General features: G+C 39.2%; 1 protein-coding gene across 5 annotated transcripts in view; it reads left to right on the plus strand.

Annotated features, from left to right (window-relative positions):
* The window catches only part of plxnb2b (plexin b2b), a 629608-nt gene that overhangs the window by 243805 nt on the left and 361266 nt on the right, over window positions 1-24537 (plus strand). For all 5 annotated transcript variants that reach the window (XR_009824287.1, XR_009824286.1, XR_009824288.1 and 2 more), the window contains exon 4: window positions 12504-12618. The gene's annotated coding sequence lies outside the window, so the exon portion shown is untranslated. The remainder of the gene's footprint in view (window positions 1-12503; window positions 12619-24537) is intronic.

Genomic DNA, 24537 nt, shown 5'->3' on the forward strand with positions numbered 1-24537 from the left:
TGGCTTTGCCAATCAACAGCAAGTAGGGCCATGGTAAGCTGATTAGAAACCATATTTGAGCATATACACCCTCCCTGATTCTTGCGTTTTCAGAGGGGTGCAGGCATCTGCCAAGGAAACACTTGTTGAGGTATGCAAAATGTATACATTTTCCTTTGATTTTGTGAAACTAGGCAATTGTTGTACATGTTTCTGATCCAACGTGTTGTGTCCAGACTTGTCTCTGCTCTGTTGGTGCAATTTAAGAATGTAGTATCACTGGGCTAAAATGTAGTTCCCTTATTAATTCCCACTGTCTTCCAGCCGGTGCTAGTGTGTATCACCCTTTATTGATGCACTACTTTGATACGCTTGCTCGACTAATCTAATATTGGAAGAAATCAGGCCTGTTTTTATACTCAGAAGCTCCTCAGTGCCACGCTTGGCTCTGATGGTTGCCTTCTCTGTGAAATAACATCTAACGGGGGCCGGGTGAAGGCAGTTAGGGAGCGTTTTTCCGCCTCTGATCTTCTGCCTCTCGCGAAACCATCTGTCTGATGCTGGCCCAACAGTCTGTGCAGCCCTAGTATTAGCGCTTGCAAATATATACATATCTCACTTTTGAGAGAAGTCGAGCTCGCCGGGAGATGGGAACGAGGGCAGATTGGCGCCCGTTATAGTTGTGGCAAGTGTTTTTTCTGTGGTTCTCCATTAGTGTGTTGGCAATAATGTTCCTGCTGCTTGACATCACGGTATCTCCTTATACTGCTGTTATTGACGCACGTCTGTCGTTGTTGCTAGCACTGCTAGCTTGTCAGACTTCAGCTCAGTGAGCGTCTTATAAAGTTATTCTCAAAACGACATCATTTTTTAAATTTATTTTGGGGAGCTGTCATATTTTGTCGGAAAGAAAACTGCACTTTTGTTTGGAATTTTGCTTATCGTTCACAATCATTATAAGAGACAAGAACACACATCTTTTTTTGGGGGGCCAAGGGGATTTTAAAGATGATAAAAAACGCTTGAAAGATGCGGCTAATGTAAGTCACCGTTTTAGCCTTCAGTCTCTAAAACAACTTTAAAACCCTCCATCAACGTTTTATATACACACTGCAAGTATATATATAACGTAGTAACAGACACCTTCATAACATTATGTAATATGTACAATATACACACTGCAAGTATGTATATATAATGTTGTAACACACACCTTCATAACAATATTTAATATATACAATATACACACTGCAAGTATATATATAATGTAGTAACAGACACCTTCAAAACAATATGTAATATGTTTTATATATATATACAACATGTGTGTGTATATATATATATATATATATATATATATATATATATATATATATATATATATATATATATATATATATATATGTAGTAACAGACACCTTCATAACAATATGTTTTATGTACACACTGCAAGTATATATATATTGTAATAACAGACACCTTCATAACAATATGTAATATGTACAATATACACACTGCAAGTATATCTATAATGTAGTAACAGACACCTTCATAACAATGTTTTATGTACGTACACACTGCAAGTATATATGTAATGTAGTAACAGACATCTTCAAAACAATATGTAATATGTACAATATACATACACACTGCAAGTATATATATAATGTAGTAACAGACACCTTCATAACAATATATAATATGTACAATATACATACACACTGCAAGTATATATATATATATATATATATATATATATATATATATATATATATATATATATATATATATATATATATATATATATATATATATATATATAATGTAGTAACAGACACCTTCATAACAATATGTAATAGGTACAATATTTACTGTATTTTGGTGATTTTAATCATTGCTGGAATGATTTATTCTGTGCATTTATTTCCGTTTCCATAGCAGCGCATGTCTGACTTCCAGTGTGTTCCTACTTCCGGATGTAGGTGTAGATGCTGATGTGTTAGTCCATCCATCCATTTTCTACCGCTTGTCCCTTTTGGGGTCGCGGGGGGTGCTGGAGCCTATCTCAGCTGCATTCGGGCGGAAGACGGGGTACACCCTGGACAAGCCACCTCATCGCGCGCTAGAAAAATAGTTCCTCAGTGTTCACTCTTACAATATAAATGATAATGATAAATGGGTTATACTTGTATAGCGCTTTTCTACCTTCAAGGTACTCAAAGCGCTTTGCCAGTCTTTCCACATTCACCCATTCACACACACATTCACACACTGATGGCGGGAGCTGCCATGCAAGGCGCTAACCAGCACCCATCAGGAGCAAGAGTGAAGTGTCTTGCAGACTAACAGTGATGCGCTCTTACTGCTTCACCAAGTTGGCGACACGCTCTGTCATTTAAAAAAAGTATTTATTTCTTTAATTATTACTAGAGATGTACGATAATGGCTTTTTTGCCGATATTCCGATATTTTCCTATTTCTTAATTACCGATTCCGATATCAACCGATATATACAGTCGTGAAATTAACACATTATTATGCCTAATTTTGTTGTGATGCCCCGCTGGATGCATTAAACAATGTAACAAGGTTTTCCAAAATAAATCAACTCAAGTTATGGAAAAAAATGCCAACATGGCACTGCCATATTTATTATTGAAGTCACAAAGTGCATTATTTTTTTTAACATGCCTCAAAACAGCAGCTTGGAATTTGGGAGGTTGAGGTGGGTGGGGTTATGGGGGCGGGGTTGAGGTGGGAGGGTGGGTAGGTGGTAGCGGGGGGTGTATATTGTAGCGTCCCGGAAGAGTTAGTGCTGCAAGGGGTTCTGGGTATTTGTTCTGTTGTGTTTATGTTGTGTTACGGTGCGAATGTTCTCCCCAAATGTGTTTGTCATTCTTGTTTGGTGTGGGTTCACAGTGTGGCGCATATTTGTAACAGTGTTAAAGTTGTTTATACGGCCACCCTTAGTGTGACCTGTATGGCTGTTGACCAAGTATGCGTTGCATTCCCTTGTGTGTGTGAATAGCTGTAGATATTATGTGATTGGGCCGGCACGCAAAGGCAGTGCTTTTAAAGTTTATTGGCGCTCTGTACTTCTCCCTACGTCCGTGTCCACAGCGGCGTTCTAAAAAGTCATAAATTTTACTTTTTGAAACCGATACCGATAATTTCCGATATTACATTTTAAAGCATATTATATATATATATATATATATACATATATATATATTATATTATATATACATATATATTATATATATTATCGGACATCCCTAATTATTACATTTACTATGACATTTTCCCAACTAATGCTGGGGATGCTTGTAACTCAACATTTTGCGTGCCACTTAAAGGCCTACTGAAACCCACTACTATCGACCACGCAGTCTGATAGTTTATATATCAATGATGAAATCTTAACATTGCAACACATGCCAATACGGCCGGGTTAACTTATAAAGTGCAATTTTAAATTTCCCGCTAAACTTCCGGTTGAAAACTCCTTTGGATATGACGTATGCACGTGACGTAGCCAGTAGAACAGAGGTATGGCTCCCCCATTGAGGCCAATACAAAAAGCTCTGTTTTCATTTCATAATTTCACAGTATTCTGGACATCTGTGTTGGTGAATCTTTTGCAATTTGTTTAATGAACAATGGAGATTGCAAAGAAGAAAGTTCTGGGTGGGATCGGTGTATTAGCGGCTGGCTGTAGCAACACAACAAGGAGGACTTACTTGGATAGCAGATGCGCTAGCCGATGCTAGCCGATGCTAGCCGATGCTAGCCGCCAACTGCATCTGTGATCGGGTGAAGTCCTTCGTCGCACCGTCGATCGCTGGAACGCAGGTGAGCACGGGTGTTGATGAGCAGATGAGGGCTGGCTGGCGTAGGTGGAGCGGTAATGTTTTTATCATATGTCTGTAAGGTCCGGTTGCTAAGTTGCTAAGTTAGCTTCAGCGTCGTCAGCAACAGCATTGTTAAGCTTTGCCAGGCTGAGAATTATTAACCGTGTAGTTACATGTCCATGGTTTAATAGTATTGTTGATCTTCTGTCTATCCTTCCTTTCAGGGATTTATTTATTTTGTTTCTATCTGCATTTGAGCCAGATGCTATCACGTTAGCTCAGTAGCTGAAGAGCTTCGCCGATGTATTGTCGTGGAGATAAAAGTCACTGTGAATGTCCATTTCGCGTTCTCGACTCTCATTTTCAAGAGGATATAGTATCCGAGGTGGTTTAAAATACAAATCCGTGATCCACAATAGAATAAGGAGAGAGTGTGGAATCCAATGAGCCAGTTTGTACCTAAGTTACGGTCAGAGCGAAAAAAGATATGTCTTTCACTGCATTCTAGTCCGTCACTCTAACGTTCCTCATCCACAAATCTTTCATCCTCGCTCAAATTAATGGGGTAATCGTCGCTTTTTCGGTCCGAATCGCTCTAGCTGCGTTGAAAACAATAGGAAAATATGAGGTGAACAACTGACTACGTCACGCTACTTCCGGTAGGGGCGAGGCTTTTTTTTATCAGAGACCAAAAGTTGCGAACTTTATCGTCGTTGTTCTATACTAAATCCTTTGAGCATAAATACGGCAATATCGCGAAATGATCAAGTATGACACATAGAATGGATCTGCTATCCCCGTTTAAATAAAAAAAATCATTTCAGTAGGCCTTTAAAACATAACAATTAGCCAAAAAAAACCCCTCTTAAGTTGAGGTACTACTGTATTTATTGTTAGGGGGTTTTTCAATAAAAAAATGCCTTTTTGTAAAAATACTGGCCTTTAAAGCAGGGGTCTCAAACAAGCGGCCCACGGGCCATCTGCGGCTCCCGAATTGATATTTTGTGACCCCCACCTTAACATGAAAGTCTAATGTTAGGGCGGCCCGCATATTTTATATGACTGGCACTTTACAGTGTTGTGTGTGGAGCTAAACAAACCGACCAATCACGGTGGGGTATATGGCTCTCGGGTAATGATTATAAAAATTATAATAATGACAAAATGATATTATAATTTTATTTATTTATTTTTAAATTCAATATTTTTTAGCAAACATCTGGGTTTTTAAAGGGTGAAACAATGCATCTACATTAGATTAGATCAGTGATTCTCAAATTGTGGTACGCACGCTTCATCTAGTGGTATGCCAAAGAATCACCTGATTAAAGTACAGTGTTTTATTTTCCTATATTCAAACACGGTGTTACTGTTCAAACCGCATGTGATTTTACAGTGGCCAAACATATTAAATATACTTGTTGAATAAGACTTCTGCCTTGTTTTTCATGAATGGGTAGACCTACTACGCTAGTGCTACTGAGGTATTACTTGGTAAAAAAAAAAAAAAAATGTTGGATTAGATTAAAAGATTGACTTCTTTAAAGTGGGGGGAAACAAATCCGAATACATACTTTTTCCATCCATTTTCTACCGCTTGTCCCTTTCGGAGTCGCAGTGGGTGCTGGATTCTCAGCTGCATTCGGGCTGCAGGCGGGGTACACCCTAGACATAATTTTTTTTCTCACCAGGTTCATTTGCGTGAGGGGAAAAGCCATCTTTGACAGTAGTGTGAAAGGATAAGCAGGTATTTTGTGTATCCAGTGTGCAGTAGAAGATGCTGCAGCACGTTTTAAAGGTGATATCAAAGTGATATTTAGCAATGCTAACAAGCCGCAGAGAGCATCGCATTCTCTTGTCAGTGCAAGGTAAACTTTGGAGTTGTACAGTGGGATGATTTAGTATTAAAGCTGTCTGCTCCTCTTAAGGAAGGATATGTTGGGGTGAGTATCTTTTATTCCAAGCTCCCATTTCTCTTTCTCTTCCCCTCCTCCTTGCTTCCTGGCTGCTGTGAAATGGGATTTTCTTTTCTCGTTTGTTGAAGATTTTTTCTTGTCGCTTCCTCGCACCGCTGCAGAAGTGAGGTCATTTCCAAAGTTATGAAAAAAGCGCATTCGAATTACGGGCTGGTAGCAAATAGGGTGGACGAATTTAATGTTTGGAGGGGATTTTTATTTTGTTTCTACCGAGACAACACAAATTAATTCCTGCCAGTTGTCGCTTTGCATTAAAGCATGAAGTGTCCTGCCGCTGTTTGGGGAGATCAATGCGGTTGCCGTGGAAACAGGTGTGTTGTCGCATGGAGTAATGTCGCACGGAGTATCAGCCGCTGTTGGTTCTGCCAAAGCCGCTGCCCACCTCCAATACGTCCCATAGGCTTTTCTAAGGATGAGCGCTTTAAGGCCGCCCGCTTTTCCTCTCTTGGATCATGTTGTCATTTTCTTTATGGCATCTCAGGAATATTTATGGCCTCCTCCTCCGCCCGTGACGACAATGGGCTTGCGCGATATAGACAATATACCATTGATGTGATGTAAATGTGGCGGACGGTAGAGCTTTTAGTACTATTGTTACGTTGAGGACTCATTCTAGCTGTGTACCCCAAAATTTGACAGCAACAAGCACACTAAGGCGTCCTCAACAGAATGCCATTAGCCAGCGGCTAATGTCCCTCCACAGTGCAGCTTGTAAATCACTTATCATTGGCTCCATGGAGGGGAAAAAAACGACAATTCTTAAAAGTACTATTATCACTAGAGGGCTGGAGGACGAGGAATAGCCAAACATGCTCCACGACACACCATAAGAGGTAGAGGTGGGAATCTTTAGCTAACTCAGGATTCGATTACGATTCAGGAGCTACGATTCGATTAAAATAGATTATTAATGCATCTTCAATTGATGTATTTGGTGCAGTTTTACTAAAAAAAGAAGCGTTTATTATTTGCAACTTTTAGAAACAGTGCATTTGAAATAGGAAATCCTATCACATTTATTAAATTAAAGGAAATGTGTGCAAAACTGGACCATAAGTGCCCTAAAATAAAGGAGCTGGTCAGATATCTCGGTGAGGTGGCTCGCTGCAAGTCAGCCAAATTTAGAACAGTCTGCATTACTTTATTTACAACAAATATATCGATTTTCAATTATTGACGTTTACTAATCGATTATATAATCGATGCATCTAAAAATCAATTAACAGCAGGGTACAAAAATGCATAGCTACCCACTAAACTATGGCTCTGGAACGTGAAACAGGGGTGTGCGGCTCGTGTAGATCAGTGATTTTCAAACTGTGGCTCCATCTAGTGGTACACCAAAGAATCACTTGATTAAAGTACTGTTTTATTTTACTGTATACAAATACAATGTTAGAGTTCAAACTATGTAATGTTACAGTAACCAAAAATATTAAATATACTTGTTAAATAAAACCTCTGCCTTGTTTTTAATGATTACTTAGGCCTACTACGCCACTGTATTTTAATGTTGTCATTATGGTGGTACTTAATGAATACTTAGGTCTCCTACACTACTGTATTCTAATGTTGTCATTGTGGTGGTACTTAATGAATACTTAGGTCTACTACATGTATTTATTTTACAGTTGTCATTATGGTGGTACTTAATGAATACTTATGTCTACTACACTACTGTATTTTAACATTGTAATTGTGGTGGTACTTGAATACTTAGGTCTACTACCCTACTGTATTTTAATGTTGGTCATTACAGTGGTACTTAATGAATACTTAGGTCTGCTACACTACTGTATTTTAACTGTATTTAAATGTTGTCATTATGGTGGTACTTAATGAATACTTAGGTCTACTACACTACTGTATTTTAACTGTATTTAAATGTTGTCATTATGGTGGTACTTAATGAATACTTAGGTCTACTACACTACTGTATTTTAATGTTGTCATTACGGTGGTACTTAATGAATACTTAGGTCTACTACACTACTGTATTTTAATGTTATCATTATGGTGGTACTTGGAGAGCCAAGAGTTTTATGAGTTTGGTAGATGGTAGAGCTGAAGGTAACATTAGCTATGAATAGAAAATTAGCAAGATGGAGTAATAATAGTTTTTTAGAAAATGATACAACTAGAAATTACATGTTATGCATTATTATTATATTGGCAATCAAATCACCCTTTTGAGGGCTTAACATTCTCAAACAACAAATCTTGTCAGCGTGTGTATCTCGGCATACAGTCCCATATCTTAGGGGTCATGCAACCCCGAAAAACATTATGTTGTCCAACTGGAAGTCTGCTGTTTATCTTGGCAGGATGCACATTCTCAGTCGTCCATTTTGCAGGTGCCAATTTTTGGAGGGGTTTTTGGGTTATTTGCAGTTTTTCTTTGTTTTTCATGTAATGTTGGAAGGTGTTGGAGAGTCAGAAGGGACGTTCATTATTAGTGTTCTTTGAAAGCCTGCTGATATATCCCATAGATCCACTCCCTTCTCTATGGCATCTGAGGGATATTTGTGGCTTTCTCCTCCCGCCATCCTTTGATGACGATCAAAGAGCGAGGGATTGCGACTCAAAAGTGCCGCGGTTTACCATCCCAACTTTTTCCTCCTCCATGCCTTCATTTTCCCCTCCACTTGCTCCGTCCTCCTCCACTCAAACTCCCATAAGTTCCATCTGTGCTCAGATTGCTCCCCTCATGTCCTCCCCCCAGTGGGCACTAGCACCCACAATGACGGCGTGGCCACGCGAGTGCGCCGTCGCTGGGGAAATGTGTGCGCCACCAATCTTAATCACATGGGGCACAAGCACACCTGTGCAAACAGATGTCCGCTGGGCCCGCCATGCTGTTCCTCTTTAGGGTGCGGTGTCTGCGTTTGGCTTCCAGGCACTCATCCCCACTCCTGCTCGCGCTTTTTCCAGTCCCCGACGGATAGACCTCTGACCCTGACACCAGACACCAGGGGCCTGCAACGCCCATTCACCATCAAAAAAATAAAATTACACCCTTTTAAATCCATTACAAAGCATGATGGGAAAAATGCAAAACACTCCACACTTACCCATGTTTGGCGCATTTTAGCTGCTTGATATTTCTGATTGATTACAAAACTTTAAGGAGGTTGTCATGGAAATAAACAAGGTAGGAGTCAAACATTTTTACAAACTCTTAATATCCAATTATATTAATTCCGTCCATCCATTTTCTACCGCTTGTCCCTTTTGGGGTGGCGGGGGTGCTCATTATTCTCATTATTATTATATATTCATTAGTACATTAAGTCGACTTTCAGCACTCAACCAAATTTTTTTAGCCCCCCAAAGGAAAATATTTTGGACACCCGGGATTGAAAGCAAAGGGGTCCAATGTTTAGCCCTGCATTTACAGATTATTTTAGATTTGGCTTCGTCCTTTGCTTTTTAAACATATTTTGAAAGGAGGCACATTGTGATGCACCACAAAGCAGGGTTATTTAACTGTTGGCCCCGAGTTCAGTTGACAACTTGGGAGACCAACATTTTTGCAGCAAATTCCTAAAAACACTCGAGTGCTCCTGTTGTGTAGAGGAACTTGGACCACTGTAAACACATTGGCAGATCCTTTAACCTTGCTAGCAAACATACAAAACCCAACACCAGTGAAGTTGGCACGTTGTGTAAATGGTAAATAAAAGCAGAATACAATAATTAGCAAATCCTTTTCAACTTATATTCAATTGAAAAGACTGCAAAGACAAGATATTTAATGTTCGAAGTGAGAAACTTAATTTTGGCACAGGGGTATTTTTACCACTGTGTTACATGGCCTTTCCTTTTAACAACACTCAGTAAACGTATGGGAACTGAGGAGACCAATTTTTGACGCTTTTCAGGTGGAATTCTTTCCCATTCTTGCTTGATGTACAGCTTAAGTTGTTCAACAGTCCGGGGTCTCCGTTGTGGTATTTTAGGCTTCATAATGTGCCACACATTTTCAATGAGAGACAGGTCTGGACTACGGCAGGCCAGTCTAGTCTTTTAGTACGAAGCCACGCTGTTGTAACACGTGCAGAATGTGGCTTGGCATTGTCTTGCTGAAATAAGCAGGGGCGTCCATGAAAAATACCTTGCTTGGATGGCAACATGTGTTGCTCCAAAACCTGTAGTTAATTAATGGTGCCCTCACAGATGTGTAAGTTACCCATACCTTGGGCACTAATACACCTCCATACCATCACAGATGCTGGCTTTTCAACTTTGCGCCTAGAACAGTGCAGATGTTTCCTTTCCTTTTTGGTCCGGAGGACACAACGTCCACAGTTTCCAAAACTAATTTGAAATGTGGACTCGTCAGACCACAGAACACACTTCCACTTTGTATCAGTCCATCTTAGATGAGCTCGGGCCCAGCGAAACCGGCGGTGTTTCTGGGTGTTGCTGATAAACTGCTTTTGCTTTGCATAGTAGAGTTTTAATTTGCACTTACAGATGTAGCGACTAACTGTAGTTACTGACAGTGGTTTTCTGAAGTGTTCCTGAGCCCATGTCGTGATATCCTTTACACACTGTCGGTTTTTGATGCAGCACCGCCTGAGGGATGGAAGGTCATGGGCATTGCCGCTTACGTGCAGTAATTTCTCCAGATTCTTTGAACCTTTTGATATTACAGACCGTAGATGGTGAAAGTCCTAAATTCCTTGTAATAGCTTGTTGAGAAATTTTGTTCTTAAACCGTTCGACAATTTGCTCATGCATTTGTTCACAAAGTTGTGACCCTCGCCACATCCTTGTTTGTGAATGACTGAGCATTTAATGGAATCTGTTTTTATACCCAATCATGGCACCCACCTGTTCCCAATTAGCCTGTTCACCTGTGGGATGTTCCAAATAAGTGTTTGATGAGCATTCCTCAACTTTCTTAGTCTTTTTTGCCACTTGTGCCAGCTTTTTTGAAACATGTTGCAGGCATTCAATTCTAAATGACCTAATATTTGCAAAATATATCAAAGTTTACCAGTTCCAACGTTAAGTATCTTGTCTTTGCAGTGTATTCAATTGAATATAGGTTAAAAAGGATTTGCAAATAAATAAATGATAAATGGGTTATACTTGTATAGCGCTTTTCTACCTTCAAGGTACTCAAAGCGCTTTGACAGTATTTCCACATTTACCCATTCACACACACATTCACACACTGATGGCGGGAGCTGCCATGCAAGGCGCTAACCAGCAGCCATCAGAGGCAAAGGGTGAAGTGTCTTGCCCAAGGACACAACGGACGTGACTAGGAAGGTAGAAGGTGGGAATTGAACCCCAGTAACCAGCAACACTCCGATTGCTGGCACAGCCACTCTACCAACTTCGCCACACCGTCCCTATCATTTTATTCTGTTTTTATTTATGGTTTACACAACGTGCCAACTTCACTAGTTTTGGGTTTTGTAGAACCAAACTTGTGATTTACATAACTAAGGCGTTCCTCAGGGCACCCCTTTAAGTCCTCTTCTTTCAGTCAGTTAGACATATTTTTGTAATGTGATTTATGTAACTAAGGTGTAGCTTGTTTACTTTGATGCAGTCAGAAGTCCTTTATTCAACTTCTTTGGTTGTACTAGTGGTGTTCCCCAAGGTTCCATTTTAGGTCCTCCCTTTTATTTTTCATCATTTGGGCTATTCAACTGGTGGCCTGCGAATTCAGTCCAAAAACTGTTTTGCAGCAGAATCTTAAAAACACTCAAGTGCTGTAATAGAGATGATATTTGACTAGCTTTTTTTGCATGAGGTCCTTAAAGACAGCGAAGAGCTCCTGTAAGTCTTCCAAAATAAATAGGCCAAAATCAAATGTCCACTTTTCTCTGAAATATACAAAATAAGACTAATATTGAAAGGAGAAGTCCACTCCCTTGTCTTTAGCTTTTTGGAAATGTGACTCCCAAAGCAATTTAGTTGAATGTACTTGCCACAGAGCCTTGGACATAACACAAGTCAAATTCACAAGTTGACGTTACCAAGCAGATGCTATCATAAATACACAACACCACTTCATGAAGCCGTACCTAAAAGAGGCCACCCGGGAACAGAATCACTGTCCTTTCGTTTTGCTTCATCTGATTTGTATTCAGTGTCAAAATCACTTTGAATTCAACCAGCGTTTGGAATTTGGTGGTTTCGCCGTACTTGAATATTACTTATCCGACATAGGATGAAGAGAGAGTCTGAGCCCCCACACGGCATGGTGATATATTTATCATGAGCCACCAAAATCAATTGAAAAGGAATTTGATGTCTGCAGTGTTGTAAATCAATGTTTTCGTCGTCTTTTATGAGGGCGCTTGGCAAACACTGACCTTTAGAAAGGAACCTATCAGATCATGCATACAGCTGTGATATTTGCAACGTGCATTAGCCAGGACGTTTTTTTTTTAATGCTACTGCTACTTAGGAGCTTTATGGCTCAATACAATGTTGGTTTGTGTAATCACGCCCTTATGCGATTTTATAAAGCATGTTTTTGTTTTAAGCTGCCAGCCAGTGCACATTTTTGCTCTACATGCTAATGAGCTAACCAGACAGAATGATCTGTATTAGTGAATTTAAAGAAGCCAATCAATGCACCACTGCCCCCCAGTCGAGAAGGATTATGTGATTTACATCCAGCTGTGCTTTCCCATTTGCCGCTCTAACACCCTCTTCCCTCTCCGCCTGACAGTTTTATAAAGACGCCCCTCTACCGAGTGCTCCGCCCACCTCCTCAAAGAGACACAGCCTGCTGGACATTGACCCCGCCCATCTCCACAGTCCTGCCAGAGAGAACACTTTGAATGGTCAGTGCACACAAATGACTAAATAAATACATTCTTTCTCTCTCTGCTACCATGCAGTAAGTCCTGTTGTTTTCAAAAACACATTTCACACTCATTTCCCCATAGAAAATAATTTTAAAAATAGCTCGAAAAATGTCCCCGGATATTTGGAATGGGTCTTCTAACTGTTGCGTTGAGTGCCACTTTGTGGCTTTTGAACATTGACTCTGGTACTATTTTTAATCCTGGCAGATATGTGTTTGTTGGGGACTCCCAAAAACCTCAGCTCTGTCCCACCCCATTATTTAATCAGAGGGAAATGAAGGTTTTTAGACACATATTTCAATGCTCAATCAATTACATTTACTTGCATGAAAAATAGAAATATACTTACAGCTTACACTCTGGACTGTTGGCAACACAATCACAAAGTTTGTTAGATTACATGAAGGCAAAAGTCCCGTTACTCAAAATCATTCGCTTTTTAAGCTCATACAAGAGAAAGTCCCGTGGGGAGAATTTTAAATTAAATAAAATTTTAAAATGTTAATACTAACCATCGGGAGTTTTATCGCGATTGCCATCGTTACCTTCTATCGTTACATCCCTAGTTAGAACTGAGCTTTGTTGTGCTAAAGTTAAAAGTTAAAGTACCAATGATTGTCACACACACACTAGGTGTGGTGAAATTTGGCCTCTGCATTTGACCCATCCCCTTGTTCACCCCCTGGGAGGTGTGAGGAGCAGTGAGCAGCAGCGGTGGCCGAGCCCGGGAATCCGTTTTGATGATTTAACCCCCAATTCCAACCCTTGATGCTAAGTGCCAAGCAGGGAGGTAACGGGTCCCATTTTTATAGTCTTTGGTATGACTCGGCCGGGGTTTGAACTCACAACCTACCGTTCTCAGGGCGGACACTCTAACCACTAGGCCACTGAGTAGGTCCACTAGGCCACTAAGTAAACCAAGGGTACAAGTTGTTGTGGAAAACCTGGCAGTTGTATCAAAGGTAGCCGCGGCCAATAGCTGTGTTGTTAGCATTGTGTGTCCTGTGTTGTCATTCCACAAGTCTCACCAGTGTCATGTGGAGCTGCCTTTTGATGTTGAAGGTGAACTGCATACTTCAATCAACAGTGTTCATCTCCACTTAGCATTGCCCGGACAGCTGTTGATAGCAGTCTTGTTAGCATCAAGTGGCGCACTGGTACCGGTAAATCGCATGTCTCATCTTTTGAAATCGCTCTCTCCAAAGTCTCCCCAATGTGGAGAGGTGTTATTGATGAGACAGGCGTTGACGATATAGTGCATCAAATATCCATCCATCCATCCATTTTCTGCCATTTGTCCCTTTCGGGGTTGCGGGGGGTGCTGGAGCCTATCTCAGCTGCATTCGGGCGGAAGGCGGGGTACACCCTGGACAAGTCGCCATCTCATCCCAGGGCCAACACAGATAGACAGACAACATTCACACTCACATTCACACACTAGGACCAATTTAGTGTTGCCAATCAACCTATCCCCAGGTGCATGTCTTTGGAGGTGGGAGGAAGCTGGAGTACCGGAGCAAACATCAAACAGTTGTTCTACAAAAAATGTGGTCAACTTGATTGTCGTTGTAAAGGTTGAACAGCGCCAAGATTAGCCGTCTGGCGCTTTTCAACCTTAACCCGGAAACGGAAGTCTAGCTTGGTGAAGACCTTTCTCGATCGCGCCAAGATAATAGAAAATAAGACACAAATTGCACTGTAATACATAAATAAGACTTATTGAACACTTTTAATTTAGGCCAAAAATATGTAGAATATGCTTACTTTTTTTTTTTTTTAAATCTGTGATGTAGTGAAGTCGCAATATTTGAAGAGCGATTTGGAAAGGGACGACTGTACATATCATACATATCTTCTTTCCGGATTACGTTCAGTATTTCAGCTTTTATTGCATCGAGTGGTGGGCAACGTGAAAATTCTGACTGCAGATACTCATGTTAAATCCTGCGCGTAAGCCGGCCGAGTCGCATACAGCCCGCGTTGCATGAGGATGCGAGGGTCAGCTTTAAAGGCCTACTGAAACCCACTACTACCAACCACACAGTCTGATAGTTTATATATCAATGATGAAATCTTAACATTGCAACACATGCCAATACAGCCGGGTTAACTTATAAAGTGCAATTTTAAAATTCCCGCCACACTTCCGGTTGAAAAACTCCTTTGGATATGATTCATGCGCATGATGTCACAAAAGCAACGGAAGTGGTTGGACCCCATCGGACCCGATAGAAAAGCCTCTTGATTTCTTTGACAAAATTCCACAGTATTCTGAATCTTTTGCAATTTGTTTAATGAACAATGGAGACTGCAAAGAAGAACGTTGTAGGTGGGATCGATCGGTGTCTTAGCGGCTAAGTACAATACTGTAATATCCGTGATATTTGCATTAGTGTACTGTGTCTTTAAGGGTTTGGGGAACGCGCATGCGCGAGTGAGTTGGCGGAGAACTTGAGTGTGTGTGATCGTGACTTTTGGCTAACAGCAGCTCGTGTATGTGTGTGCGTTACTTTTTGAACTACAACCAGTTACCGCTTGTTAATAAAGCGATTGAGCAATTTGTTTAATGGACACTGGAGACTGCAAATAAGAAAGTTGGAGCCGGTGGAGCAGCAGACTACAGCAACACCAACACCAGGAGGTTGTGTTGTGTTTTGAGCAGGATTGCAGACGCACTACAGTGAGTCTAGCTTTGGCTTCCAAACATTTGATCGATTGCCCGTACGTGCGTGTTGATATGTGCATGTGACGTACGTAACTTTGGGGAAATATATGTTTCTGATGGCGGCCGGGGTGTCGTCAAAAGCGTACAACGCCCGCCGCCGCATCTAAGTTAGCTACGCAGCTAGGTTAGCTTCTGTTTTTTTAGCTTCGCCAAGCTGAATATTATTAATCGTGTATTTACATGTTCATGGTTTAATAGTATTATTGATCTTCTGTCTATCCATCCAGTCAGGGTTTTTTTTTAATTTAGTTTCTATCTGCATTTGAGACTGGCGCTATCGCGTTGGCTACGTTGCTAGGTTAGCTTCTTTTTTTTTAGCTTCGCCAAGCGGAATATTAATCCTGTATTTACATGTTCATGGTTTCATAGTAATATTGATTTTCTGTCTATCCATCCAGTCAGGTTTTTTTTTATGTTAAAGAGGTTCATTTAGCCTACTAATGTGTATTTATAAATAGTTGATTTATATAGGCTAGTAAGGTAAAGTTTTGTACCTGACAAGTTTCGGCTATCTTGCTTCTGCAGCCTTCCTCAGAGGTGTCACGTGATGTTAGTGTGACGTCATCTGAGGAAGGCTGCAGAAGCAAGATAGCCGAAACTTGTCAGGTACAAAACTTTACCTTACTAGCCTATATAAATCAACTATTTATAAATAAGGTTTTTTTTTAATTTAGTTTCTATCTGCATTTGAGACTGCTGCTATCAAGTTGGCTACGTAGCTAGGTTAGCTTTTATTTTTTTTAGCTTCGCAAAGCTGAATTATTAATCGTGTATTTACATGTTCAGTCACTGTGAATGTCCATTTCGCGTTCTCGACTCTCATTTTCAAGAGGATATAGTATCTAAAATGGTTTAAAATACAAATCTGTGATACACAATAGAAAAAGGAGAGAGTGTGGAATCCAATGAGCCAGCTTGTACCTAAGTTACGGTCAGAGCGAAAAAAGATACGTCCATCACTGCCTTTCAAGTCCTTCACTGTAACGTTCCTCATCAATCTTTCATCCTCGCTCAAATTAATGGTGTAATCGTCACTTTCTCGGTCCGAATCTCTCTCACTCCATTGTAAACAACGGGAATTGTGAGCAGCAGTACCGCTTGTGACGTCACGCTACTTCCGGTACAGGCAGGGCTTTTTTTTATCAGCGAGCAAAAGTTGCGAACTTTATCGTCGATTTTCTCTACTAAATCCTTTCAGCAAAAATATGGCAATATCGCGAAATGATCAAGTATGACACATAGAATGGATCTGCCATTCCCGTTTAAATAAAAAAAAATCATTTCAGTAGGCCTTTAAATGAGTTACATTTTTTGGAATGCGCAAGACTTTGGACACCAGAAGTCGTAAAAAAATAAATAAGATGTTGATGTGGAGGGCAGAAAAGGGTTAACTGAACTGATTAAAATGAGGGCTGTCAAATTTAACGAGTTAATTAATGTGATTATCATGGCTGCTTAATCAGCCAATTTATATTTGTCTAAAATTCAGACAGTACATTTGGTCTTTTTTTAAAAAGTTAATGCAAAAGATGTTTGCAAAAAATAAATCATGATCAAAATTGGGAATAATCTGATTAATAAAATAATAAACAGCAGTATTTAAAATACATTTTAAGTCACAGTCATGGAGAAAGTGTGAAGGTGTTGTTCTCCGATGTAACTTTTAGGTTGTTGCAAACTAATAGGATCAGTACCATTACCGCTACGCACACATGCTACCTGAATATGGATCCTCATAACCTTTCCTGAGGTGTGTTTGCCTTCACATACTGTAATACACTTTAAAGGCCTACTGAAACCCACTACTACCGACCACGCAGTCTGATAGTTTATATATCAATGATGAAATCTTAACATTATAACACATGCCAATACGGCCGGGTTAACTTATAAAGTGACATTTTAAATTTGCCGCTAAACTTCCGGTTCGAAACGCCTCTGAGGATGACGTATGCGTGTGACGTAGCCCGGCGAACACGGGTATGCCTTCCACATTGAAGCCGATACGAAAAAGCTCTGTTTTCATTTCATAATTCCACAGTATTCTGGACATCTGTGTTCGTGAATCTGTTTCAATCATGTTCATTGCATTATGGAGAAGGAAGCCGAGCAAGCAAAGAAGAAAGTTGTCGGTGCGAAATGGACATATTTTTCGAACGTAGTCAGCCACAACAGTACACAGCCGGCGCTTCTTTGTTTACATTCCCGAAAGATGCAGTCAAGATGGAAGAACTCGGATAACAGAGACTCTAACCAGGAGGACTTTTGATTTGGATACACAGACGCCTGTAGAGAACTGGGACAACACAGACTCTTACCAGGATTACTTTGATTTGGATGACAAAGACGCAGACGTGCTACTGTGAGTATGCAGCTTTGGCTTTTTTTTGCGTATGTACGTAACTTTTTAAAAATATATAAGCTTTATGAACCTTGGGTTAGGTGAACGGTCTTTTGGGCTGAGTGATTGTGTGTGTTGATCATGTGTTTGAATTGTATTGGCGTGTTCTATGGAGCTAGGAGCTAGCAGAGGAGCTAGGAGCTAGCATAACACGTACCGTACCGTACGTGCGCGTCACGTACGTAACTTTTTAAAAATATATAAGCTTTATGAACCTTGGGTTAGGTGAACGGTCTTTTGGGCTGAGTGATTGTGTGTGTTGATCGGGTGTTTGAATTGTATTGGCGTGTTCTATGGAGCTAGGAGCTAGCAGAGGAGCTAGGAGCTAGCATAACAAACACGCAGGTGTTATTATGCAGGATTAATTTGTGGCATATTAAATATAAGCCTGGTTGTGTTGTGGCTAATAGAGTATATATATGTCTTGTGTTTATTTACTGTTGTAGTCATTCCCAGCTGAATATCAGGTACCGTGAGTATGCAGCCTTGGCTGCTAAACATTCGATAACTTGACCGTATGTGCGCGTCACGTACGTAACTTTTTAAAAATATATAAGCTTTATGAACCTTGGGTTAGGTAAACGGTCTTTTGGGCTGAGTGATTGTGTGTGTTGATCAGGTGTTTGAATTGTATTGGCGTGTTCTATGGAGCTAGGAGCTAGCAGAGGAGCTAGGAGCTAGCATAACAAACACGCAGGTGTTTTTATGCAGGATTAATTTGTGGCATGTTAAATATAAGCCTGGTTGTGTTGTGGCTAATAGAGTATATACATGTCTTGTGTTTATTTACTGTTGTAGTCATTCCCAGCTGAATATCAGGTCACCCCCGGCTCTCACAGCATCTTCCCTATCTGAATAGCTTCAACTCCCCACTAGTCCTTCACTTGCACTTTACTCATCCACAAATCTTTCATCCTCGCTCAAATTAATGGGGAAATTGTCGCTTTCTCGGTCCGAATCTCTCTCACTTCATGCGGCCATCATTGTAAACAATAGGGAACTTTGCGTATATGTTCAACTGACTACGTCACGCTACTTCCGGTAGGTGCAAGCCTTTTTTTTATCAGATACCAAAAGTTGCAATCTTTATCGTCGTTGTTCTATACTAAATCCTTTCAGCAAAAATATGGCAATATCGCGAAATGATCAAGTATGACACATAGAATAGATCTGCTATCCCCGTTTAAATAAAAAAAAATCATTTCAGTAGGCCTTTAACGCCAGGAGACATCGGCAAAAACAAAACCTCCTTGGCTGAGTTAATTGAAGACAGTCCCTCATGTCTCACCCTTGAAAAGAAAGCGTGTCACAACAACGCCAGCTGTTTTGCACACACACTTACACATTGTCTATTAATAATTTGGTTTTTTACACATACCAATGAGCTATTCAATAGTCAAGACTGGGCTTAACTTAAAGGGGAACTGCATTTTTTATGGAATTGTGCCTATCGTTCACAATCATTATGAGAGACAAGAAGACAAGTTTTTTTGGTTTTTTTTACGCATTCTAACATATAAAAATCGTCTCGTTCTAGTTGGCTAGCAATGCAGCTAATGGGAGCAATCAGTTCTACCTCTAACGTTCTAGGTGGCTAGCAATGCAGCTAATGGGAGCAATCAGTTCTACCTCTAAATCACTTTAAAAACCATCAACAATACTTAATTTATGTTCTGTAACCTGTATGATAACCAAACTGTAGGAACATTGTTAATGTAAGAGTGAACACTGAGGAACTCTTTTTCTAGCTAACTAACACATTGGCGTGCTACAGCAAGAGATAAGCTAGCTTCCACATCAGCACGAAACACGTTTGGTTTGTAATGCACAACACTGTGATAGAACACCAGTTTGTACTGAGTGAAAAACATGAACAATCATATTACAGAATCTGTAAAGTATTATTTCATGTTTTGTTTGTACACAGCTAGCCATTGTACACTACAGTATGTACTGTAGTGTACAATGGAGTTCTGCATGCATCATGATCAATAGTTTAGTGACTCACTCGATGGACAGTAATCCGTTTGGTCCAGCTGGCCGTGGATGTTTCCAGTTGATTTGGGTAAGCACTCCATTAATTTGGCATAGCTTGGCTGAAAAGTTCCAGACTTGCTGGCTGACCAAACCACACTGATTAAAATGATCAAAATACAGTAAATATTGAACATAATACATATTGTTATATATATACTTGCAGTGTGTATATAAAACATATTACATATTGTTATGAAGGTGTCTGTTACTACAATATATTTATATTTATATATATATATATATATATATATATATATATATATATATATATATATATATATATATATATATATATATATATATATATATATATATGTATATATATATATATATATATATATATATATATATATATATATATATATATACATTACACCGTATTTTTCGGACTATAAGTCGCTTCGGAGTATAAGTGTCACCGGCCGAAAATGTATACTAAAGAAGGGAAAAAACATATGTATAAGTCGCACTGGAGTATAAGTCGCATTTTGGGGGGAAAATTATTTCTTAAAACCCAACACCAAGAATAGACATTTGAAAGGCAATTTAAAATAAATAAAGAATAGTGAACAACAGGCTGAATAAGTGCACGTTAGATGACGCATAAATAACCAACTGAGAACGTGCCTGGTATGTTAACGTAACATATTATGGTAAGAGTCATTCAAATAACTATAACATATAGAACATGCTATACGTTTACCAAACAATCTGTCACTCCTAATCGCTAAATCCGATGAAATCTTATATGTCTAGTCTCTTACGTGAATGAGCTAAATAATATTATTTGATATTTTACGGTAATGTGTTAATAATTTCACACATAAGTCGCTCCTGAGTATAAGTCGCACCCCTGGCCAAACTATGAAAAAAACTGCAACTTATAGTCCGAAAAATATGGTGTATATATATATATATATATATATATATATATATATATATATATATATATATATATATATATATATATATATATATATATATATATGAGAAATGGGTTATACTTGTATAGCGCTTTTCTACCTTCATGGTACTCAAAGCGCTTTGACAGTATTTCCACATTCACCCATTCACACACACATTCACACACTGATGGCGGGAGCTGCCATGCAAGGCGCTAACCAGCAGCCATCAGAGGCAAGGGTGAAGTGTCTTGCCCAAGGACACAACGGACGTGACTTGGATGGTAGAAGGTGGGGATGGAACCCCAGTAACCAGCAACCCTTGGATTGCTGGCACGGCCACTCTACCAACTTCGCCACGCTGTCCCCATATATATATATATATATATATATATATATATATATATATATATATATATATATATATATATATATATATATATATATATATATATATATATACTTGCAGTGTGTATATTGTACATATTACATCATGCGTTGTTGTCAGTAAGGCCTTCTAGGTGGTCTAATGCAGATATTAATATTATTATAGTGATGTTATGAGCTAGGTAACATAAGTACTCCATTACCCAGCATGCCACAGTATTGAAGAGCATGCACAGTAGCCCCGTTTAGGTTGTTGAATGTAGACATGCGGGCAGCGGGATGTTTTTGATGAGCACGCTGTGGAGTAAACTTTAAGAACTCAGCCAACACGCCTCGACTGCATCTTTTATGATTAGACAAGACAACACATATATTTGCAAGGCCATTTTCAAGAAGGATATTTAAAGAGAAACTACATCTTTTGAGACGATGTCGGCCAACCCCGGAAGCTAGCTCAGCTGTCCCGGCGATGAAATGTGACTTCAGATATTTTATTTCTTTATTTTTTCACGTTTAATATGTTTTTTGCAATTTTAATTTTGACAGAACCACATAAGATATGTTTTAATTGCTGATGCGGGTTTGTTGACTTTTAAATGGGCCAGAAAATAGCCCGTTTTGTACAATGCCCAGTAGTGCGTAAATGTGTTTCTGCATAGTATTTCTCCTGCAATGGTCATGTGGTGACATCAATTATGGTATTTTGAGAGGTAAGCATTGAAGTCGGACATCATTGAAGGCCTAGGTGGGAAACGCACGGCCCGCCACTGCATCATATTTGCATTGTGTATATAAAACATATTACATATTGTTATGAAGGTGTCTGTTACTACATTATATATATACTTGCAGTGTGTATATTGTACATATTACATATTGTTATGAAGGTGTCTGCTACTACATTATATATATACTTGCAGTGTGTACATATTACACATTGTTATGAAGGTGTCTGTTACTACATTTTACATATACTTGCAGTGTGTATATAAAACATTAATGGAGAGTTTTTAAGTTGTTTTAGAGACTTTGAAGGCTACAATGGTGATTCTCATTAGCCGCATCTTCCAAGCGTTTTTTTTATCAATATGTGAGTTCTTGTCTCTCATAATATTTGTGAATAGCCAACATTCCAAAAAAGTGCAGTTCTCCTTTAACCCCTCCAGGCAGCATTATTCCAACACTGGTATCATAACATTCAGAGAGAGAGTTTCCTGTCCCATTGAGAATGATATAAGAAATATGAACAGTTAATCCCTTTAAACTTCATTATAATTTTTTAGTATAGTTTTTTTTAGCCCCATATCCTCCATTTTCTTCTACAAGAAGCCTTTTTAAGTGTCTTTTAGCAGCTGAAAAGCACACAAGTGTATTCGCCATACGGAAATGGGCGGTAGAGTGGTGCACATAACACCCCCGCACCCCACCCCCAGCACTTTGTGGGCACCCGCCGCCTGGAGGAGAAGACTCCATCTGTTCTGAAGGGCTCCCACTTACATGCATAGACCTCATTATTCTAAACATGTAAGGCCTATTTAATATGAATGTGTACTACTAGCATATTAGGTTGCAGTTCAATGCTCATAGCAGAGATGTTACAGCACAAATACAGTAAGCACTTAGCAACCAGATGCACATTAAGAGTGATCAGTGTGGTGCAACACAGCCAGCTAAAGAGGCCCCCCCCCTCCCCCCTTTTAGGAAATGCTCCATTGTGGCCGACTGTACTGTATGGATCGATAGATCAGGTCAATAGATCATTACAGCAATCCCTATGTGCCTGAAATAACCAGGGATCAGAGTGGAGATAAGAGCCCTGGTCAATGCTTTGGACGGATGAGAGGGTGTAGACCTGCATGGACCCATTTAGGCAGGACTGATGTGAATGGCTTTTCCATGGATTCTCACTCGTAGAGCTCATATTCAGTTGGAGAAATAAAATAATTGGATCCCTCACTGATTTTTTTTTTTTAAATATCCCCTTTCAAAGCAATAAGTAGTCAAGATTTTTTGATGGTAGATTTGAAAAAAATATGTGTATTTTCAACAAAGCTTTGTCTCACAGTCTTCATGGCATATTTTGCCTTTTATTTATATGTGAACTTTATATACAATACATACATTTTATGGCTATTGTTTCTTTAATCAGGTTAATCACATTTTGGAATTTTGATTAATCATGATTTGCTGAAGAAAAGACCACAATATTTGTCAAATGCAGTTTGTGTTATCCAGAAATGTTTTTACACGTTTTACTCGAATGCATGTCATTTATTTCAGGCACACCAGTCGGCATTTCCTTACTTATTTTTGTTCGGAAGTCTGCATTGAATCAATCACTGACCGTATAGCGGTTAGGGTTAAAGAGCTTGTACGGTCAAAATAAATGACATGATTAATCTGTGTTGTTCAAGATTAATACGATAATTTTTTGTGATTAATAACGCGAGTTAACTCCTTAATTTTGCATGTATCATATATTTACCTTTCTTCAGCCACCTCATCCTTGTTCCCAAATGTTGGCACTGTGTGTGAATTCATAAAGGTGAGCTTTGATGACTTTGTGACATCTGTGTTGAGTGAACAATGCTGGGATGAACCATTTTGCATTTTTGTGCAGGTTGTTACACATTCCTAACTTTGACAGCAAAAATGGTTTTAATCTGAACTTTTATGACTGATATATACATACAAAAAGGTATAATAGAACATTTTGAGATTTTGTCTGTAATGTAATTGGATAAAAGAACAAAAGACCTTTAATTTGATACCAACCTCTTTTCTCTACTTGAGTACTGAGGAAGTTACAGTAAATTGTGTTACGAGATATTTTTTACATTTAATATTGTCTTACCAAAAACTCTATTTTTTATTATTTATCCCAACTCGGTGACATTTCAACACCTGTAGAGTTGTGAATATGGAAAGTTAGAACTACTTTTCAATCTCAATCGACTTTAAATATTCACTATAATTAATGTAGCACACTCTTACGGATCAATACAGCACGCACAGACGGTCGTTGAAAATGCCAGACATATCAGGACGTGCTCCAATAATTCAGGGTCAAAAATGATATTTTGTATACTCATATTTCGATCATATGTCATGTGAGCACTGATAAATAGATCCGTAATCATCCAACATCAGTTTATCTAGTCGAATGTTGCGATGCCTCTCTTTGAAATGGTTGAATTTCAACTTCATTTTTTCTTCACTTGTGATCGTGAGGATTTCAAGGAGAACTGCACCTTTTTTGGAATGTTGCCTATCGTTCACAATCATTATGAAAAAAATGAAGAGGGAAATATTTTTTTTAATGTATTCTAAATATTAAATACATGCGATCAAAAGTCCGCCAACAATGGAGCCGTTCGATTCTGCCTGTAGAGCCCCTAAAAAACATCCATACACCTTATTAGGTTTTATATACATGATGTAAG

This window comes from Entelurus aequoreus, linkage group LG24 (assembly GCF_033978785.1).
Source record: "Entelurus aequoreus isolate RoL-2023_Sb linkage group LG24, RoL_Eaeq_v1.1, whole genome shotgun sequence".
Classification (NCBI taxonomy): Eukaryota; Metazoa; Chordata; class Actinopteri; order Syngnathiformes; family Syngnathidae; genus Entelurus; species Entelurus aequoreus.